Below are 25,329 nucleotides of genomic sequence, written 5' to 3'. Positions count from 1 at the left end.
TCTCCCCTTGTTCTATCTTCCTCAATTCTGGTGCAGTCCTTGGACTATTCCCATATACAATTTGGAATGGTGATTTTCCAGTACTCCTATTTATAGAGTTATTGTAAGAAAACTCTGCTTGTGCTAGAATCAAATCCCATCCCTTGGGCTTATCCCCAACTAAACATCTTAGCAAATTGCCCATACTTCTATTTACCACTTCTATTTGGCCATCAGTCTATGGGTGATGCGTGGAACTAAATTTTAGGTCTGTTCTCAACTTTTTCCACAATGTCCTCTAGAAATACCCAACAAATTTAGTATCTCTGTCAGAAACTATACTCCTTGGAAGACCATGTAGTCTTACCACCTCTTTGAAAAACAAGCCTGCAATATGGACGGCATCATGAGTTTTGTGGCATGGAATGAAATGTGCCATTTTGGAGAACCTATCAACCACCATGAATACTGAGTCATTACCCCTTCGTGTCCTTGGCAATCCAAGAACAAAATCCATACTTATGTCCTCCCATGGCCTTGATGGAACAGAAAATGGTTGATATAGGCCAGTATTGTGACTAAACCCCTTGGTAACTTGACAAACCTGGCAACTCAGTACAAAATTCTTCACATCTTGTGAAATTTGAGGCCAAAAATAATGTTCTCCAAGAATGGTAATGGTCTTATCTTGACCAAAATATCTTGCCATCCCTCCACTCTATTTCTCCTTAATCAGATTTTCCCTCATGGAACTCCTTGGAATGCACAATTGACTACCTTTGAACAACATGCCATCCTGAATCAAATAGTCTAACCACTTGGTTCTATCTATAGCAACAGGTTCTTTACAACCTTTCCATGCTTTAGCAAAATCAGGATCCTCAGGGTACAAATTCTTGAGTTCATCAAACCCAACTACTTCAACCTGCATTACTGTAAGCAACAACTGTCTCCTACTTAGTGCATTTGCAACCCTGTTAGATTTTCCACTTCTATGCTTCAACACAAATGTATAGCTCTGCAAGAACTCTACCCATTTCATATGCCTCTGATTCAATTTACCTTGGCTATTTAGATACTATAATGCCTGATGATTAGTATACAAAACAAATTCCTTTGGCAATAAATAATGCCTCCATTTCTTTAAGGCCTAAACTATTGCATAGAATTCTTGATCATAAACATAATACTTGTTTGCATCATTCAATTTTTCACTAAAATATGCAATAGGCTTACCTTCTTGGCTTAATACAGCCCCAATAGCGCTGCCACTGGCATCACAATTCACCTAGAAAACCTTTCTAAAATTTGGAAGTGCCAACACAGGCTGTTCTATCACCTTCTTTTTCAAAAATTCAAAACTTCTCGTAGCTGCTGCAGTCCATTTGAACTCTTTTCTATCCTCTCTTATTGTATTAGTTAGGGGTGCACATATGCCACTGAAATTCTTAATAAACTTCCTGTAAAAACTAACCAGACCATGAAATGATCTTACCTCAGTAGTAGAGCTTGGAATAGGCCATTCCAAGATGGGTTTTACCTTCTCTGGATCCATTTTGAGACCTTCGGGTGATATAACAAAGCCCAAATAGACTAACTCCCTTTTTGCAAAGTTACACTTCTTCAGATTAATTAATAGTTTCTCTTCCCTTAGCCTTTCAAGGACACTACGAATATGCAGTAAATGTTCTTCCAAAATCTTGCTGAAAATTAAAATATCATCCAAATAGACAATAACAAATTTTCCCAAGAACTTCTTAAGTACCTCATTCATGAGTTGCATGAAGGTGCTTGGGGCATTCGTCAACCCAAAGGACATGACTAACCACTCATAAAGACCCTCCTTGGTCTTGAAGGCTGTTTTCCACTCATCTCCTTCTCGAATCCGTATCTAGTGATAACCATTCTTCATATCTATCTTTGTGAAGTACTGAGCTCCACTCAAGTAGTCCACAAGATCATCCATCCTTGGCAAAGGAAATTGGTACTTGATGGTTATCCTATTTATAGCTCGAGAATCTGTACACATCCTCCACTATGCATCCTTCTTTGGTTTGAGTATTGCAGGTACTGCACATGGACTCAAGCTCTCTCGAATCAAGCCCTTCCTCAACAGCTCCTGAACTTGTCTATTTAGCTCCTCTGTTTTACTAGGAGTCATCCTGTGAGTAGCCTTGTTAGGAAAACTAGCTCCTAGAATCAGATCTATCTGATGACTGATTTGCCTTACTGGTGGCAATCCATCTGGAGCATTATCAGAGATAATATCTCCAAATTCCCCTAGAAAATTTGAAACTTCAAGTGGTATTTCACTACTACCTTCTTTATCTTTCCTAGGAATCAAAGCATAGCACATATACTGATGATTCATGCCATCTAAAAACTTTCTTCCATCAACAAGACAAATCCTAGCACTGCTACATACCTTTTCACCTTCCTTTTTCATGGGCTTCAATTTGTGGCGAACTCCATCCTTTGTTAGAGAGTATGTGTTTGTATGTCCATCATGTACTGCATGTCTATCAAATTGCCATGGTCTACCCAACAATAGATGGAAAACATCCATCGAAATAACATCACAGAGAACTTCATCATGGTAACTCCCAATTTTTAATTTCACTAAACATTGTTCACTTACCAGGACCTTATGATCATCTTTTACCCAAGCAATCTGATAGGGCTGGGGATGTTTCTCCCTCTTGAGCTTCAGCTTAGAGACCATCTCTTCTGATACCAAGTTATCAATGCTACCACCATCAATGATCACATCACAACATTTATCCTCGCACTTGCATCTAGTACAGAACAAACTCCTCCTTTGTCCTAGTTCAATCTCACCACTTAGTAAGACTCTTTCATTTACCAAGGTCTCTCCTCTTTCTGCATCCTCTGAATGTGATGATTGTGCATCCTCATCCACGTGAGCAACCCTAGCTTGGCCCTCAGCTCTCCTATCTATCTTTCTTTGTCGTTGAGGGCATTCAAAGGCATGATGACCTTCTTCATTGCAATGGAAACAGGTACCACAGAAGCCTCCTCTTCCTTGCCCACCCCCTCTACCTCTTCCTCTCTAATTTCCAAAGTCTTGATCATGGGAGCGGTCGAAACCCTCATTCCTCTAGTTCCTGCTAGTACCCACATCTCCATTTTTCTTTTGGGTTTCATTGCGGCCTTTAGATGATCTACAGCTTCCCCTTCCTCCTTGACCACACCATCTTTGTCTTCCTTCAAACCTTTTATTTAGTTTCTCTTCAACTCATAGCGAAAATTGGTATCCCTCTTCAATGCTGGTCATTCTTACCAGACTTAATTCCTCCTGGATGCTAGGTCGCAACCTGCTGATATAGTGAACAACCTTCTCCTTATTTACTTTTGCATGCCCTTCTCTAATCAAGAGTCAGTAAAACTCCTCTGTATATTCTTGGACTGATCTTCCTTCTTTCTTTAACGCATGCATCTTCTTAAACAAATCAAGTTTGTAGTCCACAGGAATGAACTGCTTCTTCAATTTGTCCACCATGCGATCCCACCTTGTGATCTTCTCCTTTCCTCTTCTGTTTCTTTCCAATTGATCGTCATACTCAAAGTATTCTTCCAGTTCATTGATCCAATCGATCAATTCATCTGGTTTCAAATTTCCTAAAAATACACCCACTTCAATTGTAGGTCTTTTCCCAAACTTAGTAATGGCCCTAAAAAGCCTTTCCTCTGCATGATTCAGAACTTCCCCATCAAATTCCCCTTCTGGTCCCATTACTTCTTCTTCATTGTCATCCTCACTATCGTCACCTGTGGCAACATTTGCTCCTCTACGGAGCTCCTCTTGCAATGCTTGTACTTGCCTTTGGAGGGCTCTAACCTCCTCAAGATTAAAAGCTCTGGCCCTTTTGCCATGCTCTCTTCATGGAGGCATCTTCTAACTCAAACCCACAACCACACAGTCCTGGTGCAAACTGCCTCATAGTCGGCGCTCTGTCTACACACTCAGGAAAACCAGCTCTGATACCACTTGATGGGGACACAACCCAAGAACACAATGGACACAATAGAAAAGGGAAATTGTATTAACTAAAAAATAAGCTAGTATAGTTAGTACAGAGAAAATAAACTTCAAAACATGCCCTAAGGGCTTACAATAGCATAAATGTGGAGATAATTTCTCCTTTCAGTACCTCCTCTCAAACTCCACTCCGAACTGCCTTTTACAATGCCAGAAATCTCCTTAAATAGACCCCAGAGGGTTAAGCACTAGGAGTACATTATAGAAAGTGCTAGTAAGCATCCACCGACCAAATAGAAGGTTCCAAAAGTTGTGTTAGAAGTCGGTGCAAATCTAGAAGAATCCAGAAATGGTAATCAAACTTTCGGGAGGCATAACTTTTGAACCGTAGCTCCGATTGACGAACTGTTTACATTTTTGAAAAGCTCTCAAAGTTCTCTATAGCCCTATGGACTAGCTTTGCTCATCCCCCTTTTGTTTTTCCTTTTCAAGGTCATTTAATGCCCCTAACCTAACTTTGAAGCATTCTTAGGAGGTCTCCAAAACTCAAAAAACTGTAATAACTTTCAAACCGTGGGGCCTTTTGACTTGATTCTTTTCTGGAATGCTCTAAATCACAATTACTTTCATCTGGCCAATTCACACCTTCTAGTTTACCAAAATTATGGGCCAATTACATGCTCCTATTTTTTCAAGATTTTCTAGTTCACTAATAGTGGAACTGTGAGAGTTGGAACCTTTATTTGACCCAAATGGGTATCCAAAAATGAAGACACATGAAACAGAAATGAAGTCTAAGTACATTTTTTTGGGTGACATAGGATTTTCCTTATATCTCTGGATGCTCCTGCATCAGACACCCAAGGTAGATTGAAAAGTGACCCTGTCACTTTATGAATGGTAGAGGAAATCCCAAATGGGAAACCTCAACTGCTAAAATTCAAATTGAGTCCTCGATCGATCGTCCTTTCCATTTGACCAAGTACTCTTCATATTGCCTATTCCTGGTACTCCTACCCACACGATGATCTAGAATGTCTTCTATCTCCTCCTTCTTAAAAGTAGGAATTGGACATGGTTCTAACACTAGCTCCTCATCTGCACCATCATCATGATACTCTGTTAAATCTACAATGTTGAAAATGGGAGAAATGTGAATACCATCTGGCAGCTCCACCTCATATACATTTCCTAGGTCATGTTTCTTCAAAACTTTGCAAGGGCCAAATTTCTTCATTTTTAGCTTGTTCTAAGTATTGGCTGGAAATCTTTCTTTTTGTAAGTGCACCATGACTAGATCCCCTACTTGGAATTTCTTATGTTTCTCCTTTGATCAGCCCTAGCTTTATACTCTTGATTCATCTTGGTAATGTGTGCTTGAACCTCCTCATGTAGATGCTTGATATGTTCAACAATTTCCTCAGCTTCAGCACTTGTCCTCTCCCCTTGTTCTATCTTCCTCAATTCTAGTGTTGTCCTTGGACTATTCCCATATACAATTTGGAATGGTGATTTTCCAGTACTCCTATTTATAGAGTTATTGTAAGCAAACTCTGCTTGTGGTAGAATCAAATCCCATCCCTTGGGCTTATCCCCAACTAAACATCTCAGCAAATTGCCCAGACTTATATTTACCACTTCTGTTTGGCCGTCAATTTGTGGGTGATGTGTGGAACTGAATTTTAGGTCTGTTCTCAAATTTTTTCACAATGTTCTCCAGAAATACCCCACAAATTTAGTATCTCTGTCAAAAACTATGCTCCTTGGAAGACCATGTAGTCTTACCACCTCTTTGAAAAACAAGTCTGCAATATGGACAACATCATGAGTTTTGTGGCATGGAGTGAAATGTGCCATTTTGGAGAACCTATCAACCACCACGAATACTAAGTCATTACCCCTTTGTGTCCTTGGCAATCCAAGAACAAAATCCATACTTATGTCCTTCCATGGCCTTGATGGAACAAGAAATGGCTGATATAGGCCAGTATTGTGACTAAACCCCTTGGCAATTTGACAAACCTGGCAACTCTGTACAAACTTCTTCACATCCTGTAAAATTTGAGGCCAAAAATAATGTTCTCTAAGAATGGTAATGGTTTTATCTTGACCAAAATGTCCTGCCATCCCTCCACTATGTTTCTCCTTAATTAGATTTTCCCTCATGGAACTCCTTGGAATGCACAATTGACTACCTTTGAACAACATGCCATCCTGAATCAAATAGTCTAACCACTTGGTTCTATCTACAGCAACGGGTTCTTTACAATCTTTCCATGCTTTAGCAAAATCAGGATACTCGAGGTACAAATTCTTTAGTTCATCAAACCCAACTACTTCAACCTGCATTACTGTAAGCAACAACTGTCTCCTACTTAGTGCATCTGCAACCCTGTTAGATTTTCCACTTCTATGCTTCAACACAAATGTATAGCTCTGCAAGAACTCTACCCATTTTATATGCCTCTGATTCAATTTACTTTGGCTATTTAGGTACTGTAATGCCTGATGATCAGTATACAAAAAAAATTCCTTTGGCAATAAATAATGCCTCCATTTCTTTAAGGCCTGAACTATTGCATAGAATTCTTCATCATAAAACAAATACTTCTTCTTTGCATCATTCAATTTTTCACTAAAATATGAAATAGGCTTACCTTCTTGGCTTAATACAACCCCAATAACACTACCACTGGCATCACAATCCACCTGGAAAACCTTTCTAAAATCTAGAAGTGACAAAACAGGCTATTCTATCACCTTCTTTTTTAGCAATTCAAAACTTCTCGCAGCTGCTGCAGTCCATTTGAACTCTTTTCTATCCCCTCTTATTGTATCAGTTAGGGGTGCACATATGCCATTGAAATTCTTAATAAATTTCCTATAAAACCTAACCAGAACATGAACTGATCTTACCTCAGTAGCATACCTTGGAATAGGCCATTCGAAGATGGCTTTTACCTTCTCTAGATCCATTTTGAGACCTTCGGGTGATATAACAAACCCTAAATAGACTAACTCCCTTTTTGCAAAGTTACACTTCTTCATATTAATTAATAGTTTCTCTTCCCTTAGCCTTTCAAGGACACTACGAATATGCAGTAAATGTTCTTCCAAAATCTTGCTGAAAATTAAAATATCATCCAAATAGACAATAACAAATTTTCCCAAGAACGTCTTATGTACTGAGCTCCACTCAAGCAGTCCATAATATCATCCATCCTTGGCAAAGGAAACCGGTACTTGATGGTTATCCTATTAATAGCTCAAGAATCTGTACACATCCTCCACTCTCCATCCTTCTTTGGTGGGAGTACTCAAGATAATGCACATGGACTTAGGCTCTCTCGAATCAAGCCCTTCCTCAACAACTCCTGAACCTGTCTATTTAGCTCCTCTTTCAGTAGGAGTCATCTTGTGAGCAGCCTTGTTAGGCAAACTAGCTCCTGGAATCAGATCTATCTAATGACTGATTTGCCTTACTGGTGGCAATCCATCTAGAACATTATCAAACATAATATCTCCAAATTCCCCTAGTAAATCTGAAACTTCAAGTGGTATTTCACTACTACCTTCTTTATCTTTCCTAGGAATCAAAGCGTAGCACATATGCTGATGTTTCATGCCATCTAAAAACTTCCTTCCAGCAACAAGACAAATCCTAGCACTACTACATACCTTTTCACCTTCTTTTTTCATTGGCTTCAATTTGTGGCGAACTCCATCCTTTGTCAGAGAATATGTGTTTGCATGTCCATCATGTACTGCATGTGTCTATCAAATTGCCATGGTCTACCCAACAATAGATGGCAAACATCCATCGAAATAATGTCACAGAGAACTTCATCATGGTAACTCCCAATTTTGAATTTCACTAAACATTTTTCACTTACCAGGACCTTATGATCATCTTTTACCCAAGCAATCTGATAGGGTTGGGGAATATTCTCCCTCTTGAGCTTCAGCTTAGAGACCATCTCTTCTGATACCAAGTTATCAGTGCTACCACCATCAATGATCATGTCACAACATTTATCCTCACACTTGCATATGGTATGGAACAAACTCATCCATTGTCCTAGTTCAATCTCACCACTTAGTAGGACTCTTTCATTTACCAAGGTCTCTCCTCTTTTAGCATCCTCTGAATGTGATGATTATGCATCCTCATCCACATGAACAACCCTAGCTTGGCCCTCAGCTCTCCTATCTGTCCTTCCCTGTCATTGAGGGCATTCAAAGGCACGATGACCTTCTTCATTGCAATGGAAATAGGTACCACAGAAGCCGCCTCTTCCTTGTCCACATCCTCTACCTCTTCCTCTCTGATTGGCAAAGTCTTGATCATGGGAGCGGTTGAAACCCTCATTCCTCTGGTTCCTGCTAGTACCCACATCTTCATTTTTCTTTTGGGTTTCATTGTAGCCTCTAGATGATCTACCACTTCCCCTTCCTCCTTGACCACGCCCTCTTTGTCTTCCTTCAAACCTTTTATTCAACTTCTCTTCAACTCATAGGGCAAACTGGTATGCCTCTTCAACACTGGTCATTCTTTCCAGACTTAATTCCTCCTGGATGCTAGGTCGCAACCCACTGATATAATGAGCAACCTTCTTCTTATTTGCTTCTGCATGCCCCGCTCTAGTCAAGAGTCGATAAAATTCCTCTATATATTCTTGGACTGATCTTCCTACTTGCTTTAACCCATGCATCTTCTTAAACAAATCAAGCTCGTAGTCCACAAAAATGAACTGCTTCTTCAATTTGTCCACCATGCGATCCCATCTTGTGATCTTTTCCTTTCCTCTTTTGTTTCTTTCCAATTGAACCTCTTGCCACCAGATTTTGGCATGGCCTTTCAGTTTGGCCTTTGCAAACTTAACCCTATATGGGTCCCTGATATCCTCATACTCAAAGTATTCTTCCAGTTCATTCATCCAATTGATCAACTCATCTGGTTTCAGTTTTCTTGAAAATACACCCACTTCAATTGTAGGTCTTTTCCCAAACTTAGTAATGGCCCTAAAAAGCCTTTCCTCTGCATGATTCAGAACTTCCCCGTCAAATTCCCCATCTGGTCCCATTACTTCTTCTTCATTTTCATCCTCACTGTCATCACCTGCAGTAACATTTGCTCCTCTAGAGAGCTCCTCTTGCAATGCCTGTACTTACCTTTGGAGGGCTCTAATCTCCTAAGGATTAATAGCTCTGGTCCTTCTACCATGCTCTCTTTGTGTAGGCATCTTCTAAATCAAACCCACAACCACACAGTCCTGGTGCAAACTGCCTCACAGTCGGCGCTCTGTCTACACACTCAGGAAAACCAGCTCTGATACCACTTGATGGGGACACAACCCAAGAATAGAATGGACACAACAGAAAAGGGAAATTGTTTTAACTAAAAAATAAGCTAGTACAATTAGTACAGAGAAAATAAACTTCATAACATGCCCTTAGGGCTTACAATAGCATAAGTGTGGAGATAATTTCTCCTTTCAGTACCTCCTCTCAAACTCCACTCCGAACTGCCTTTTACAATGCCATAAATCTCCTTAAATAGACCCCAGAGGGTTAAGGACTAGGAGTACATTCTAGAAAGTGCTAGTAGGCATCCACCGACCAAATGAAAGATTCCAAAAGCTGTGTTAGAAGTTGGTGCAAATCTAGAAGAATCCAGAAATGGTAACCGAACTTTCGGAAGGCATAACTTTTGAACCGTAGCTTTGATTGACGAACCATTTACATTTTCGAAAAGCTCTCAAAGCACTCTATAGCTCTATGGATGACCTTCACTCATGCCCCATTTTTGGCCCTTTTTGAGGTCATTTAATGCCCCTAACCTGACTTTGAAGCATTCTTAGGAGGTCTCCAAAACCCGAAAAACTTCAATATCTTTCAAACCGTGGGGCCTTTTGACTTGATTCTTTTTCTAGAATGCTCTAAATCACAATTACATTCATCTGGCCAATTCACACCTTCTAGTTTACCAAAATGATGGCCCAATTACATGCTCCTATTTTTTTAGAATTTTCTAGTTCACTGATAGTGGAACTGTGTTAGTTGGAACCTTTATTTGACCCAAATGCGTATCCAAAAATGAAAAAACATGAAACAGAAACTAAGTCTAAGTACATTTTTTTGGGTGACACAGGATTGGCCTTATACCTCTAGATGCTCCTGCATCAGAAATTTTTCTCTTCACTCAAATCTATGTGTCAAGATGCCTATTTTCTAGGTTTTCATCAAGGCATTGATTTTTTCATGACTTTTTTCACTTTTTTTTTTCTTTTCTTTTTTCATGGATTTTTGCTATTTTTTTCTATTTTTTTAGGACTTTTAGATAGAATCACAAATGTTGCTAATGAATGTTGAGAAGAAATTTGTTGTTGGTGCTGGCAGTTGATATCCAACAAAAAATGAGCCATAAAATGGGCTAATATCTAACATACTATGAGAAAATCACAAATTCAATAAACATACATTGATACCCTTTAGTCTAGCATGAAAACCAAACAAACAAAGGAAGAAACATAAAGTTAAAAAGGTCCTATTTCATTTGTAGTTCCCATGTTATTGTTTCTTCTCCATGTAATGTAGCTCTGATTACCTATAATGCACACAATTTGGAAGAAAAAACCTATTATAATGATATGAGAGTACTAGAAGAAGTGATTTATGCTTGAGAGAGCAAAAACCAAGGACCAAAAATGAGAGGAAGAATGCTCAATTTATAATCAACACACAAAAAGAGAGCATTTGACTTGTCATCTTGATTATGTGACTTGGCAAGAGATTCCTTTGAGAATCCATGACACATATGATAGAAGGTGCCAAATGTAGGACTATATGATGCTTGGAAGTTAAATATGGCTATAAATAGAAGAGGATCTATGACGCGTCATGTGACACCTCAAATCCACTTAAAGCCAAGAATCTATGACAATGGAAGCCAAATATGGACATGGGTAAGGAATACAAATATATGGATTATGACATATCTTAGCCAAGTGTAAATGGAGAATCCATGATGTTTCATGCATATGTGTCATGATGATGTCAATACCATGTGGAATATTTGAATTAAAAATCCATTATCCCACACAAATAGATATTAGTAAAAATGGAATTAATGGTAGAGAATATGACTTAGGAAATTGAGAATTTCTATGGTTTATGACCGATGAATCAACTAATTAATAAAATTAATTTATTGAGAAGGTTAGATAGGAAGAATAATTAGTGAAAGGACATAGGATTAAATTATGAGTTATTTAATCTTGTAGAGAGAATTAGTAGATGATTGGCCAATTTGATTAAATAAGTATGATAGTATCCTTTGATGAAATGTGACAATAATGTAGATTGACTAGGATGATGATGTGTAGACCAAATCCATGGTCAAGTTGATTGATTAATTATAATTGATAGCATACCAAGGACACATGACATGAAATAAGGACATTTAACACTTAACCAATATCATAAATGCTATAGGATTGAGATTGATTGATATGGTTGATCATAATAACATTAAAAAATGTTTTCAATGTCATTAAAATGGTTTGATGATGTCTTGATCTGACATTGAGAGACCTGACAATGTCAATGATTGAATTACAAGAATCAGAGTTTGACCTAGCAATAAGAGCCATGACAATACTAAGGTTAGATTGATAAGTTTGATAGATTGATAGGTTTTCAAGGCACTAAGAGCCATGAAAATGCCTAGGGTTGGATGAATGATGATAGATTTGGGATGTTTGACATGCTCTAGGTTGATTAAGAGTGATTCTAGGTGATTCTAGATAGACTTGGGGTGATTCCAAGTTGATTAAATATGATATTTGATGATGTCAAAACATTATTGAAATGATCTACAATTGATGTGAAAAAGGATATGAATGATGATAGACACTATTGAGATATAATCAAGTCATCCGAAAGATCAAAGTTAGTAGAATGAGAGAATGGAATGAATTAGTATGAAAATGTGATGAAACCATAGACGTGAACCATTTTTGAGCATCTACAAGGATGCACTATAATTACATGGTTTCTTTTGTAGATGAAAGAGAAGTTAAAGGAGGTCCTTACATAGAAAGGGGAAGGTTACATGATCCATTGAAGGGTTTTACAAATTCATTTGATGCATACAGACAAGAAAGGCTTCATAATCGTTAGAAACTCTCCATTTTGGGATTTATGTTGTATAGATAAAGTTGGGAAGTCAAACCTCTAAAATCCTATGCAATGTGTAAATGGGTACCCTTAATGGTGAATAGGTTGGTAGTTTGTTAAGAAAGTTTACAATTTAAAGCCCAAAAACCTTGTTTGGAGGGCTAATTGCAAAAGGCTACTAAGAAGTAACCAAACAGTTAAGAAATTAGTAGATAAATGACATTTAGGGTCATTTTGATTAATCATTCTAGATCAAAACCAAATTTTTTATACCTTATTCACCTTCCTCTAAGAACTTAAAAATAAAGAAGCAAGTTCAACCAATTTACGATAGAGAAACCATGTTGGGAAAGAAAGGCAATTTTTGGGTTTTGCAAAGAGCCTCATTATAAAGTTGAGAAAAGTGTGTTAGGTGGAGTTTTCTGATGGCCAAAGGATTAAATTAGATACATCTACATCAACATGGAATAAATGCCAATATTTAGTGGCTATGGTGATGTTCTCTAGCCACTCAATGATGGGACAATATATTGGTGTTTAGTTTTGATAGGTTCAGTTTGATCTTCACTTGGTTTCAAGAATCCTTTCATATTATCTACTTAGCAAGGCCAACCACATGAAGGTGGAATCTGATTTGACCTCTCCCCCTTATAATCACTCTAAATTCCCCATTAAAAATTGATGAAATATTTCATTCATTCATTTAAGAACTATATCATTGAATCATTATAATCATATAACATTCATTGACATGACATACACGTAATTAATACATATAAATATTCATCAATAATTTGCGAACACATCAATCATTATATTAATATAGAATTCATTAGCATGATATATAATTCACTAATACGTATAAACATTTGATGCAGGAGCATCCTGGGTTTCTTTGTAATCTTGCACATTAGTTCATTTTGCCTAGTTCCAATTGGGCCGACTTTTCTCACATTTAATTTTGGTATAGTTAATTATATTTGATGAGGGCCGACTTGTGGTTTCTCTATGTTCTAGAATTATCCATAAGCCATTTTGGCAAGTATAAGTAGGGTGTTTAGGTTTAGGGTTAGGGTAGATTTTTGGGGGGAGTTGAAAAGAAAAGAGATATGTGGATTTAAAAAGCTGATTTGGAGATCTAGAAGTTGTACATTTGTAATTGGCCATAACCTATAAGGCCTTATAGTTGGGCATGTATGCTGAATATTTGATGAATCAATAAATATATCCTTGTTCTCTCTTTCCTTGGCATTTTTCCTCATATTTTTTTCCATTGTGTTAACTCTTGCAGGGTGGTTTGGATAGCTGGGTGTGCCTTTGGACCTAGTTATTCATCCCTTGCCTACATCAGTTGGTACTAGAGCTTGAAGTTCATCCTTGTGGAGACGAGATCATGTAGAACCCTAATTTGGATATGGTTGTAGGGTGGCAGATCTGTGGATTTGACCTATAACTTGCAGAAGGTTACGATCTTGCAGGAACCTGATTTATAAAGATGGTTCGTGGTAGAGGAAATAATGTTGATGATGCTATATTGGATCAGTTAAGAAAAATTATAGCTAGATTAGATGCTGTGGAGATAGCCCATAGGAGAGGAGCGCATCTTGAAGATGTAAGTGATGATGAAGCAACAACACCAAACCATAATCCAGAACTTAAAGAAGATCAAGATGAGGAAAGATTGTTGCGATTATTGTCTAGGGAAAATTCAAAGCCTGTTGTAGAAGTTGTCCCTTATGATGGGAAATTGGATACAAATACTGTGCTAGATTGGATCTCTGATATGGAGAAGTTCTTTGAGTATGAAAACACTCCTGATAATAGAAAGGTGAAAATTACAGTCACTAGGCTGAAAGGTCATGCATCATTATGGTGGGAGCACTTGCAAACTGATAGAAAAAGGAGAGCAAAGGAGAAGATAAGAACTTAGCCAAAGATGGTGAATAAGGTAAAGAACAAATTCCTTCCTACTGATTACCAAGTTAGCTTATTGAGAAAGATGCAAAATTTGAAACAAAGGGATATGACTATGAAATAATATACCGAGGAATTCTATAGATTGGACGTCAGATCTGGACATGTGGATGATGATGTTGAGAAAATTGCAAGGTACATTAATGGATTGAGATCTGGAATTCAAGATGAGATGAGTTTTGTGAAGTTGGAAAGTGTGGAAGAAGCATACCAGTATGCCTTGAAGGCTAAGGAGATCTTGAAAAAGAAGCATGAACAAAGAAAAAGAGGTAGAGGTGGTAGATTCCAAAGAGGTAGAGGTAGATCTTATGGAGAAAGTAGTAGATCTAACAATTTTGTGCAAGATAAAAGCAAATCTGAATGGAAGAGTGATGATAAAGGAAAGACCGAATGGAAAGGTGGTAATTATTACCAAGGAGGCACTAATCCTTACTGGGAAAGAGGTAATTCCTATTCTAGAAGTGGATTTCATGGTAATTGTTTTAGATGTGGCAAAGAAGGGCATAGATCTTTTGAATGTAGATCCTTTGAAACTAGACAGAATAATAGAAATTATGTGAATCAAGAAGACATTGAAAGTTCACCAAGTGGACTTGAGGTTGGAGAAAGTCTGATGGTGAGAAGAACCTTATGTAATAAAAGAAGTGATGAGGAACCTATTTTAAGGAGAATTCTTTTAATGACAAGATGTAAGATGGCTAGAAAATGCTGCAAAGTGATCATTGATAGTGGGAGTTCTAAAAATCTGGCATCAGAAGAGCTAGTTACCAAGTTGCAATTAGAGAGGTTGAAACATCTCAAACCTTATCATGTTTCATGGATCAAAGATGAGCATAAGATATTGGTAAGTGAGCAATGTCTTGTGAAATTTAAAATTGGACATTATGTTGATGTTTTGTGTGATATTATGCCCATGGATTGTTGTCATATTTTTTTGGGTAGACCTTGGCAATATGATAGACATGTTCTACATGATGGAAGATTGAATCAATATACTCTTTGGGTGAATGGGAAGAAACAAACATTGTTGCCTTTGATTGAAGTTCTAGATGAGGTTAATTGTACTACTATAAAGATTTGTATGGTTAATGGGAAACAATTTGAAAAGGAAGTGAAGAAGAATCAGGTTTGTTTTGCCATAATTTCAAGAAAACGAAGTTTTGTCAATAAAGGCCAAGTGCAAGAGAATAATTCTAACCGAGTGTTAGATAGTGGTGACCGAGTGACAGATTGTAGTATTGACCAAGTGCTAGAAGAAATTGTAAAATTGCTCAATGAATATAAAGACATTATTGTTGATGATCTTCTTGATGGATTACCTCCAGTAAGAAGTATAAGTCATTGTATGGATTTGATTCCTGGAGCAAGTTTTCCAAACAAAGCACCATATAGATTGACACCTACAGAGAATGAAGAACTTAACAGACAAGTGCATGAATTGTTGCAAAAAAGTTTGATCAGAGAAAGCTTGAGTCCATGTGTTGTACGTGCTATATTAGCACCTAAAAAGAATGGAGAATGAAGAATGTGTACTAATTCCAGAGCCATTAACAAGATAACAGTGAAATCTGGGTTTTCTATGCCAAGGATGGATGACATAATGGATTGTTTAAGTGGAGCAAAGTATTTTACCAAGATTGATTTGAAGAGTGGCTATCATCAGATCAGAATTAGAGAAGGTGATGAATGAAATACTGCTTTCAAGAAAAAAGATGGTTTGTATGAATGGTTGGTTATGCCTTTTGGTTTGACTAATGCACCTAGTACTTTCATGAGGTTAATGAATGAAGTTCTGAAAAGATTTTTGGGTAAGTTTGTGATTGATTATTTGGATGATATTCTGATATTCAATAAGACTGAGGAAGATCATCTTGAGCATATTAGACAAGTATTGTAGAGGTTGGAAGAGGAAAAGTTTCTGATCAATCTAAAAAAGTATTCTTTTATGAAAGAGGAGATTGTGTATCTGGGATTTGTGATTTCAGCTGATGGTTTGAAGATGGATCCTAAGAAGGTTAAAGAAATTTTGGAATGGCCTACACCTGAGAATGTGAGTGAGGTAAGATCATTTCATGGTTTAGCTAGTTTTTATAGAAAGTTTATAAAGAATTTTAGTGTTGTTTGCAATGTTATGACTGAGACAATGAGGGGAGATAAAAATGAATTCAAGTGGACACATGGAGCTAATAAGAGTTTTGAGACTATGAAACAAAAGGTTACAGAATTACTAGTATTGGCTTTGCCTGATTTCAACAAAGTATTTCAAGTTGAATGTGATGCAAGTGGTAATGCAATAGGAGCTATATTAAGTCAAGAAGGTAAGCTTGTTGCTTTCTTTAGTGAAAAGTTGAATGATGCTAGAAGGAAATATTTTGTGTATGATCAAGAGTTTTATGCTATTGTTCAAGCATTGAAGAAGTGGAGACATTATTTGATGAATAAGGAGTTTGTGTTGTATACTGATCATAAAGCTTTACAATACTTGGGAAGTCAACATAAATTGAATCAAAGACATATGAAGTGGGTTGAATATTTGTAGAGTTTTAGATTTGTGATTAAGCATAAGAGTGGAGTTACTAAGAAAGTTGTTGATGCATTGAGTAGAAGACGTTCTTTGTTGACTGAAATGAAGGTTGAAATTCTTGGTTTTGATGAGATGAAAGAGTTATATGATGCTGATCCTAATTTTTCTAAGGCATGGAGAGAGTGTAGAGCACCAAATCTGACAGATCACATAAGTAAGTATGATGAGTATTTCATTCAAGAAGATATGTTGTTCAAAGGCATTCAGTTGTGTATTCCTAGAAGTTCTATGAGGTTGAATCTAATTAAGGAAAAGCATAGTGGTGGATTAGTTGGACATTTTGGAATTGATAAGACATTGGGTTTGTTGAAAGAAAAATATTATTAGCAACAAATGTATAAGGATGTTCAAAAATTTGTAAAGAGTTGTCGAGTTTGTCAAGTTGCAGAAGGAGTGAGTCAAAATATTGGTTTGTATACACCTATTACTGTTCCTGAGAAACCTTGGATGGACATTAGTATGTATTTTGTTCTTAGATTACCTAAGACAATGAAAGGGTATGATTCCATATTTGTGGTAGTGGATAGATTTTCTAAGATGGCTCATTTTATACCATGTATGAAGACATCAAATGCTGAGCATGTTGCTAAACTTTTTTTTAAAGAGATTGTGAGATTGCATGGATTACCAAGAAGTATTATTTTTGACAGAGACAGTAAGTTTGTTGGATATTTTTGGAAGACTTTGTGGAAGAAGATGGGTACTGAGTTGAAATTTAATTCTACATTCCATCCACAAATAGATGGACAGACAGAGGTTGTGAATAGAAGCTTGGGTAATTTGCTAAGATGTTTGGTTGGGAATAAGCCAAGTAATTGGGAGATGGTATTGGCACAAGCTGAATTTGCATATAACAATTCTATGAATAGGAGTACAGGGAAGACACCTTTTGAGATTGTAACTGGAATGCATCCTAGAGGCATATTAGATTTGAGAGATGTCATTGGTGAGGAAAAGAGAAGCTCTGCAGGAGAAGAATTTGCTGATTTTATGGAGTCTTTGCATAAGGAAGTGAAGTTGAGATTGGAACAAAGTAATTAGAAGTATAAAGAGAATGCTGATCAGTCTAGAAGACACCATGATTTTCAAGTTGGTGATGAGGTGATGGTTCATCTAAAGAAAGGAAGATTCCTAGCTAGAACATACAGTAAGCTGAAGATGAAGAAATTTGGACCTTGTAAAATCTTGAAGAAGTTTGATAGTGGTAATGCTTATGAAGTTGAGTTACCTAATGACATGGATATATCTCCTATATTCAATATTGCTGATTTGTATAAGTATCATGAGTCAGAGGATGAAATTTTTGTACCTGATGATTATCCTAAGAAGCAAATCGAAGAGGTTGAACAGATATTGGATCAAGGAGTTGGTAAGAGCATAGGAGGAAAAGATTACTATGAATATTTGGTGAAGTGGAAGAATAGACCAGTTGAACATGCTACATGGATTTCTCAGTCTGAGTTAGATTCAGCTCAGGGTGTGACACTTGCATGATTCAGGAGAATCATTTCTTTTCCCAACCCTAGTTGTCTAATGCAGGAGCATCCTGGGTTTCTTTGTAATCCTGCACATTAGTTCATTTTGCCTAGTTCCAATTGGGCCAACTTTGCTCACATTTAATTTTGGTATAGTTAATTATATTTGATGAGGTCAGACTTGTGATTTCTCTATGTTCTAGAATTATCCATAAGACATTTTGGCAAGTATAAGTAGGGTGTTTAGGTTTAGGGTTAGGGCAAATTTTTGGGGGGAGTTCAAAAGAAAAGAGATAGGTGGATTTAAAAAGCTGATTTGGAGATCTGGAAGTTGTACATTTGTAATTGGTCGTAACCTAGAAGGCCTTACAACTAGGCATGTATGCTGAATATTTGATGAATCAATAAATATATCCTTTTTCTCTCTTTCCTTGACATTGTTCCTCATGTTTGCTTCCATTGTGTTAACTCTTGCAGGGTGGTTTGGATAGCTGGGTGTGCCTTTGGCCCTAGTTATTCATCCCTTGCCTGTATCAACATTCATCAATAATTCATGAACACATCAATCATTATAATCACATAACAATATTCAATAACATGACATAAAATTCATTGATAACCAACATTCATTAAAAAATCAACACATTCATCATCAAATGAGGTTTTTAATATTCATTTCTTTTTTTGTCAAAGATAAAGGATAATAGGCACATCATGAATATCTTCGGCATTCTCTTGTGGCTCTTGTAGTTCTAATCTTATAACATGAGGCTTCTTCTTCTTTTTTTGAGGGCACCCCAACAATAAGAAATAAATGGGTTTAATTCTAAACACTTTTTATGTTATAAGTATTTCATTAATCTAAAGAATCTAATAGGGATTTTTCTTTACGTGATAGTAAGACATCATCTACTATCACATTTTTTCTAGCCCAAACCTCAACATTCCCAACACTAACATCACTTTTGACTCTGTCACCATGATGTTCTGCATACAAAAATATATCACATAAAGGTTACACCAATTGCAATTTAAGATGATAAATTTTATTAATAATTACATAATTAGTTTTTAATAGAAATTTAATATGCACCTCTATCATTTTGATGCACATCAAATCCTTCATCATGTGTAGGATCTGTGTCTTTGTCATCATGAGTAGGATCTATGTTAGGAGTAGAAGGTTGTAGTTAAATCTCATGCACATAGTTAACATAGTTTGAAATTAACATCAAATGGATTATTTCTCATAATATTCTCAATTTATATTATTATTCATTAGGGGTATTTACTTGTGTGTGAACCAATGCACTAGAATCTTTTACATCTTGTTGTCCACTGGAACCTATGTAGTGGAGGGAAACCACTACTTTATAGCCTTGCTTGAAGCCAAATTATTTATCCTCTTTTGTGGGTGCTAGATTAAATTCATTGACCTTCATATTTTGCATAATATCATCAATATTGAATTTATTTCTTATTTTTAATTTTATACTTAAAAATTGATATAAAATTTCATTTACTACTACTTACAAGCCATCAGTGAATTTTTATATATCCACCATAGCCAATATGGTGTTGATCAACCTTATCTTTCCTAGCATTTGTATCCTTTGATGTGTTCTGCAGCCTATATATGTAAACTTTTAAATATGTTAGATTATATAAATATAAAGATCACTAATTTGTGCATAATTACATTAATACTATAACATACCTATTTTTACCGAGTGGTGGGTTAATATTCCCTTTATCTCTTAGTCTTATCTTTTTTTGCATCTTCAATGATTTCATTCCACTCCAACTCTAGAATCAAAGGAGGAAACTAGTACTTTGTGTTGAGCTTTAGAGCCCTTCTATATTTATCTCTCACAATCTTTAAAAGTTTGGAATCTTTTTTAGAAATTTGGACTCCATTCAAAGTATTTCGACCAAAGAGATCCTCTAGAGATTTTATGAGTTGATCTTTTAATTTAGGGCCTTTCTCATTCCACCTTTTAACAAAAAACAACATTTTTAGATTAAAAAATTTGTTCAAGCTATGTACCTTGGCTATATTACAACAAATAGATGAACAAAAAAATGTAGCAACCAATTATCTAAAGCTTCTTATGTTGTATATAATGTGTGCCAAAATATCTTCAATGTTAAATCATAAAAAGTTTCATAGAAAAGATCATTTCTTGGAAAATAATCATGCGATCATTAGTCAAAAATAAGTTATGAATAAGTAAACTACAATTTCACTCTAAATAAACAATTTTAGATTACTTATAAGCTTAGGAAATTTTATGGGGATCATATCTTTCTCAGCGATCAACAATGATACCTCCAATGATTCGATATAAGTAACACAAGCTTCTCCAAGAAAGGTTGATAAATTATCACCAATGTTGATATATGTTCTATCATCATGAGAAGGTGTACCTAGAAGTGTACAAAGTTAATCAATATCATATCAAATGAAAAAAAAAAGTAAAAATCAAACCAAATTTAACACATAAAAAAGAGTAGCAAAATAGGGATTTACTAACTCTAGTTGTAGTAGGTGCGGATGTTTGCATGCTCCTTATTGGTGATCCTTCATTCGATAATCTCAAAGTGTAAGTTAGCCTTCTAGAAGGAGGTGTATGCACATCATTAGGACTAGAAAAATATAATAATCACACACACACATATATACAATGTATTATCTTTTTAAAATATAGATTGCAAAAACATGACAACAATAATATAAAACTACCAATAATAATCATGAAGAAAATAATGCCCCTTCTTTTGATTGAAAATTGAAATCACATGTAGGAGCTACACTAGTACCCTTGTCAAGTGGAACAACTCAATAAGGTCTCAAATTTTTTTGTAACAACACATACATATTTTGGTTCATGATCCATAAATTAGTATCAAACATAAAGCTTTAGTGAACTATTGACCTAACTAAAGATTCATTGTTACTTACTTCTAGGAGACGTCCTCTCTGAAAAAATTCATTTCTTGTCACCTTTCTCTTCTGTTGGATATGGATCCATCACAAGTGGAAGGATTTGTAGATTGATGCTTTTGAATCTCTTTTTACACATTCTTATAGGGTCATTGGTTTATGCGATATCATTATCACATAATACTATCAATTCCATAGAAAAAACTAATTTATCTTGTGTAATATGTTCTTTTACCTTTCCCTAAGGATCAAATTGTGACAAAAACATCAGTAAAATAATCAAAACAAGTCCAAAACCTTAAGGAAAATAACATAATAAGATGAAATTTTGTAAAATTACAATTACAAATTTTTTTATACAAAAGGTTTACCTATACTAAAGAAGGGATGGGAGTAACATCCCTTCCTCTATCATCTGATGGATTGGCCATGTCGCCTTGTGATAAAGAAGATATATAAAAACATTAGCATAATGAAAGGAATAGTTGACTTAGAAAAAACACTTATTAATAAAATGATATATTATATATTGGAGTTATAATTGGAAGTAATTAGTTTAAATATTACATATATAGTACTTACAAGTCCCATAATAGTAACTTTCTTTATATCCATGTGATTCAAATTGTAATATATTAGCAACTTTTCCCCTAAACTTATTGATTTTATCGCACATACAAAAACATGATTTCTCTCACTAGCCTAAAAAATGCATTTGGATCTCTTATTAGTTGACCTAGGAATCATATTATTTATAAAACCTACAATGTTCCCTATTTCATTTTTCCTTCCATCAATGTATACATCAAGTCTTTTACTTGGTTCATTTTCTTTTAATTGTACATAATTTGTTGATAGTGCATACCTACGCATATGTTTTCTTATATTGAACTATCTACATCTAATTATTGTAATTGTGATAAGGTCCTACATACCCCATCAATTCAAAAACTTTATTATAATTGACCTTTATGCCATCCATGGAAAATAAGCTCAAACTATGTAATGATGATAGAGCTATGTGATATATCCTCTCGTTAACACAAAAATCAATGTTAATTGGAGGTAATTCCCTAGGTGCCCATTCTTTCTAAAGATGTATGTACCTCAAGGCAACCTTGATGTCACCCTTTGTCTCATCAACATAAGACGACCCTCCTTGAGAAAGGATAATTGCATTCCTTTATTGAATTTTCTTCTAAATTTTTGACCTCTAGTTTGTCTCTCCTTGATAGACCTACTACATGTCTCACTATCCCCTTCTATTCCCACATTTCCCTCTCTCGAGGAAGACAAATCTAATAGATAACTATTCTGTGGAACCTGTAGCCCATCAAATGAGAGATATAGTTGAAGAAGAGAAATATTTTTCTATAAAATGAGGCTAATATCAATGAAGTTTTTCTAAAGTTAATTTTGAAGGTAAAAAGAAAGAAAGCATGTAATAAACTTATACCTCTCGACCCATGTCACTGTATACAATCCTCATCAAAGGTGTATAGTTTCCTACATAAGTAAATTATTTATCTTAAGTTATTTAAAAATTACATGATACTTATGCTACAAATTAACATGAACAAGATGCATACATCATAATCATTATATACATCTTAATTTGTTACCTCTACCAAAAGCATATTATAAGTAATCAACACCAAGAATTGAGCATCGTAACAAATATTTACACCTAACTAGAACCTAATACATTTTCATTGATCATGTCATTAACCATCTTCTTTGTCCATCTCATCATCATGAACATCATCATCCAAATTTTCACTATGACCATCATTGTCATCATTGTCGTCATCATCATTGCCATCACCACCATCATCATTATTTCCACCACCACCACCACCACCATCATCATCATCACCACCACCACCACCACCACCAATGTCATCACCATCATCATGAACATCTTTTCCATCATCATCATCATCTCCTTCTTCATCTTCACCATCCTCATCATCTACTTCATCTTCCACTTTTTTAGTATGATCTTCTTTAATCAAATTATACTTTACCTATAATCCTCTTGGATCATTTGTAATGACAAATGACCAATATAGTTTATGTGTAATGTCAAAGTAAAACATTTTCTCACACTAGCTTGGAAGACCATAGAACTCATTTCTAACTAGCTCAAATGACCTTGTATTAATAATTTTAAATCCATTATATGTTCAATAAGAGTTCTATCAGGATCATTTTGACTCATTCATAGCTTGTACCATTTGGAAACAAACAAATCTAGTTTGAAGGAATTAAGGTCACACTCAATTGTATCATCTAAAATTCTATAGTATTTGTTTTTTGATTATTTAGGATGCATGTCATTTCTAGATGAAATGGTGGTGACCTCAAAGACTATAGTTATCCTATAATCTCAAGTTCCTTAGTATTGTCCACCTTTTTTATGTGAAATTTATTCCCATTGTACTACATATGTTTATGGTGCTTGACCTATTATGTATCCATCTGTGATTTGAGATTAGAAAAATTAGTGATGATATAATTAACTTATATGTACCATTCCACCTCTTAATCCATTTTCTAGATCAATTACCATTGGCATAACATTGAGATCTCAATTACAATGATCTTCTTTAACCAACGAAGCAACACCTTCTCATGTTAATGAGCAACTATTTTGTTGATATCATTAAATCCATACCATCATCCATTCAATATTTTTTTCAATATACAAATGAAGTGCATCCCACTCATGAGAAAGAGTATAAAATAAATAGAATAGATAGAAACAAATTATATCGATGATGGATAATAATCAATTAACTATAATAACATCCTATAAATACCTATCACTTTCCTCAATCTACCTTTTCACATCGAGTACTCCCGTTCGAATATGTTAATGGAGTTGGGATCCCAATGTGATCTGCATGGATCTTTGATATAAACTTGAGAAGATATTCGCTAATGTACAACATGGTTTGGTATACCATATATCCCTTGACCATGGAATCCTAAGGATGTGCACTTCATCAAACCAATCCCTTCAAAAATTTGAAGTTCCAATCAATGATCCAAATTGAACTAGTTTTTACTTGTCCACACAATCCAGTTTCCTCAACTAGATGTATGAGGTAGTGTTCTGGTGCATTGAAAAAAGTTGAAGGTAGACACTTTTGCATCTCATAAAAAAGATGAGAAATTTTTATCTTCCAATTCTTTATGTCCTTTTTATCAATTTATTTAGATGAAAACCACATAGAAGATATTCATCATATAAAAACATATTAAAAAGACTCTACAAAAAAAAAAAAAAAAATTATAGAAAAAGAAGAGAAATACGCAAAAATAGTATTTATCAATAAATCTAATAATTAACACTTCTAACCTCATTTATTTCCCAAGATCATATATAACTTGTTTGAAACTCATGTTGTTGAAGTTGTATGGGAGAGATAGAGGAAAAATGTAATATAATTTTTAATCAAATGATCTATTCAATATATTATAAAATAAAATAATAAAAAACACATGTTGTTTTACCAATTAATTTTAAATAGAGAAGAACAATACTTACCTTGAAGAGGGTATGCCACTCATGCATTTTCAACCCTAACCCAAAATCAACTTTCTTGGAAATGAGAGTGCTTATGTTTGTAGCAAATCCTGTGGGAAATTTAGTAATTTTTACAGCTTCAAATATGGCATCAATTTGTTGTTGCATTAATAACCAAGGAATAGAAATTTTATTAATCATGTTTACATTGCTATTTAAATGAAATACTTCAATGCTTGATTGGATTCATCAATGTTATTACAAATTTTGACCAATTTTTCTTTGTCACACCTTTCATCTAATGTTTTCCATAGTATCTCTAATACATTCTTTCCAATATGCAACAAAGTATCAAACAAATGCATGATTAAGAGGTGCTCATAGTATGAAAACCTACTAAATTTTCCAAGATAGCTTTTAAGTCCTTTTGGAAGTTTTTCATCAATGCCTTGACAACATTCACAAATATCAATTACATAATTACAAAATAAAAGACAATATCCAAATTTTAATTTCATACAAAAACCACATTACCTCGACAATTCATTTTATTATATTCGAGCTTCCATATGTGAGGTGTAATTCTTCATGGCTTTGATATTGTCTCTTCTTTTCTATTGAAAAGATATTTTTTGATAATTTGGTACTTATGATTTTTGTGGG

The sequence above is a fragment of the Cupressus sempervirens genome, chromosome 6, assembly GCF_028749045.1.
Source record: "Cupressus sempervirens isolate cs-2001-9-10 chromosome 6, ASM2874904v1, whole genome shotgun sequence".
NCBI lineage: Eukaryota > Viridiplantae > Streptophyta > Pinopsida > Cupressales > Cupressaceae > Cupressus > Cupressus sempervirens.
This window is presented reverse-complemented; position numbering follows the sequence as displayed.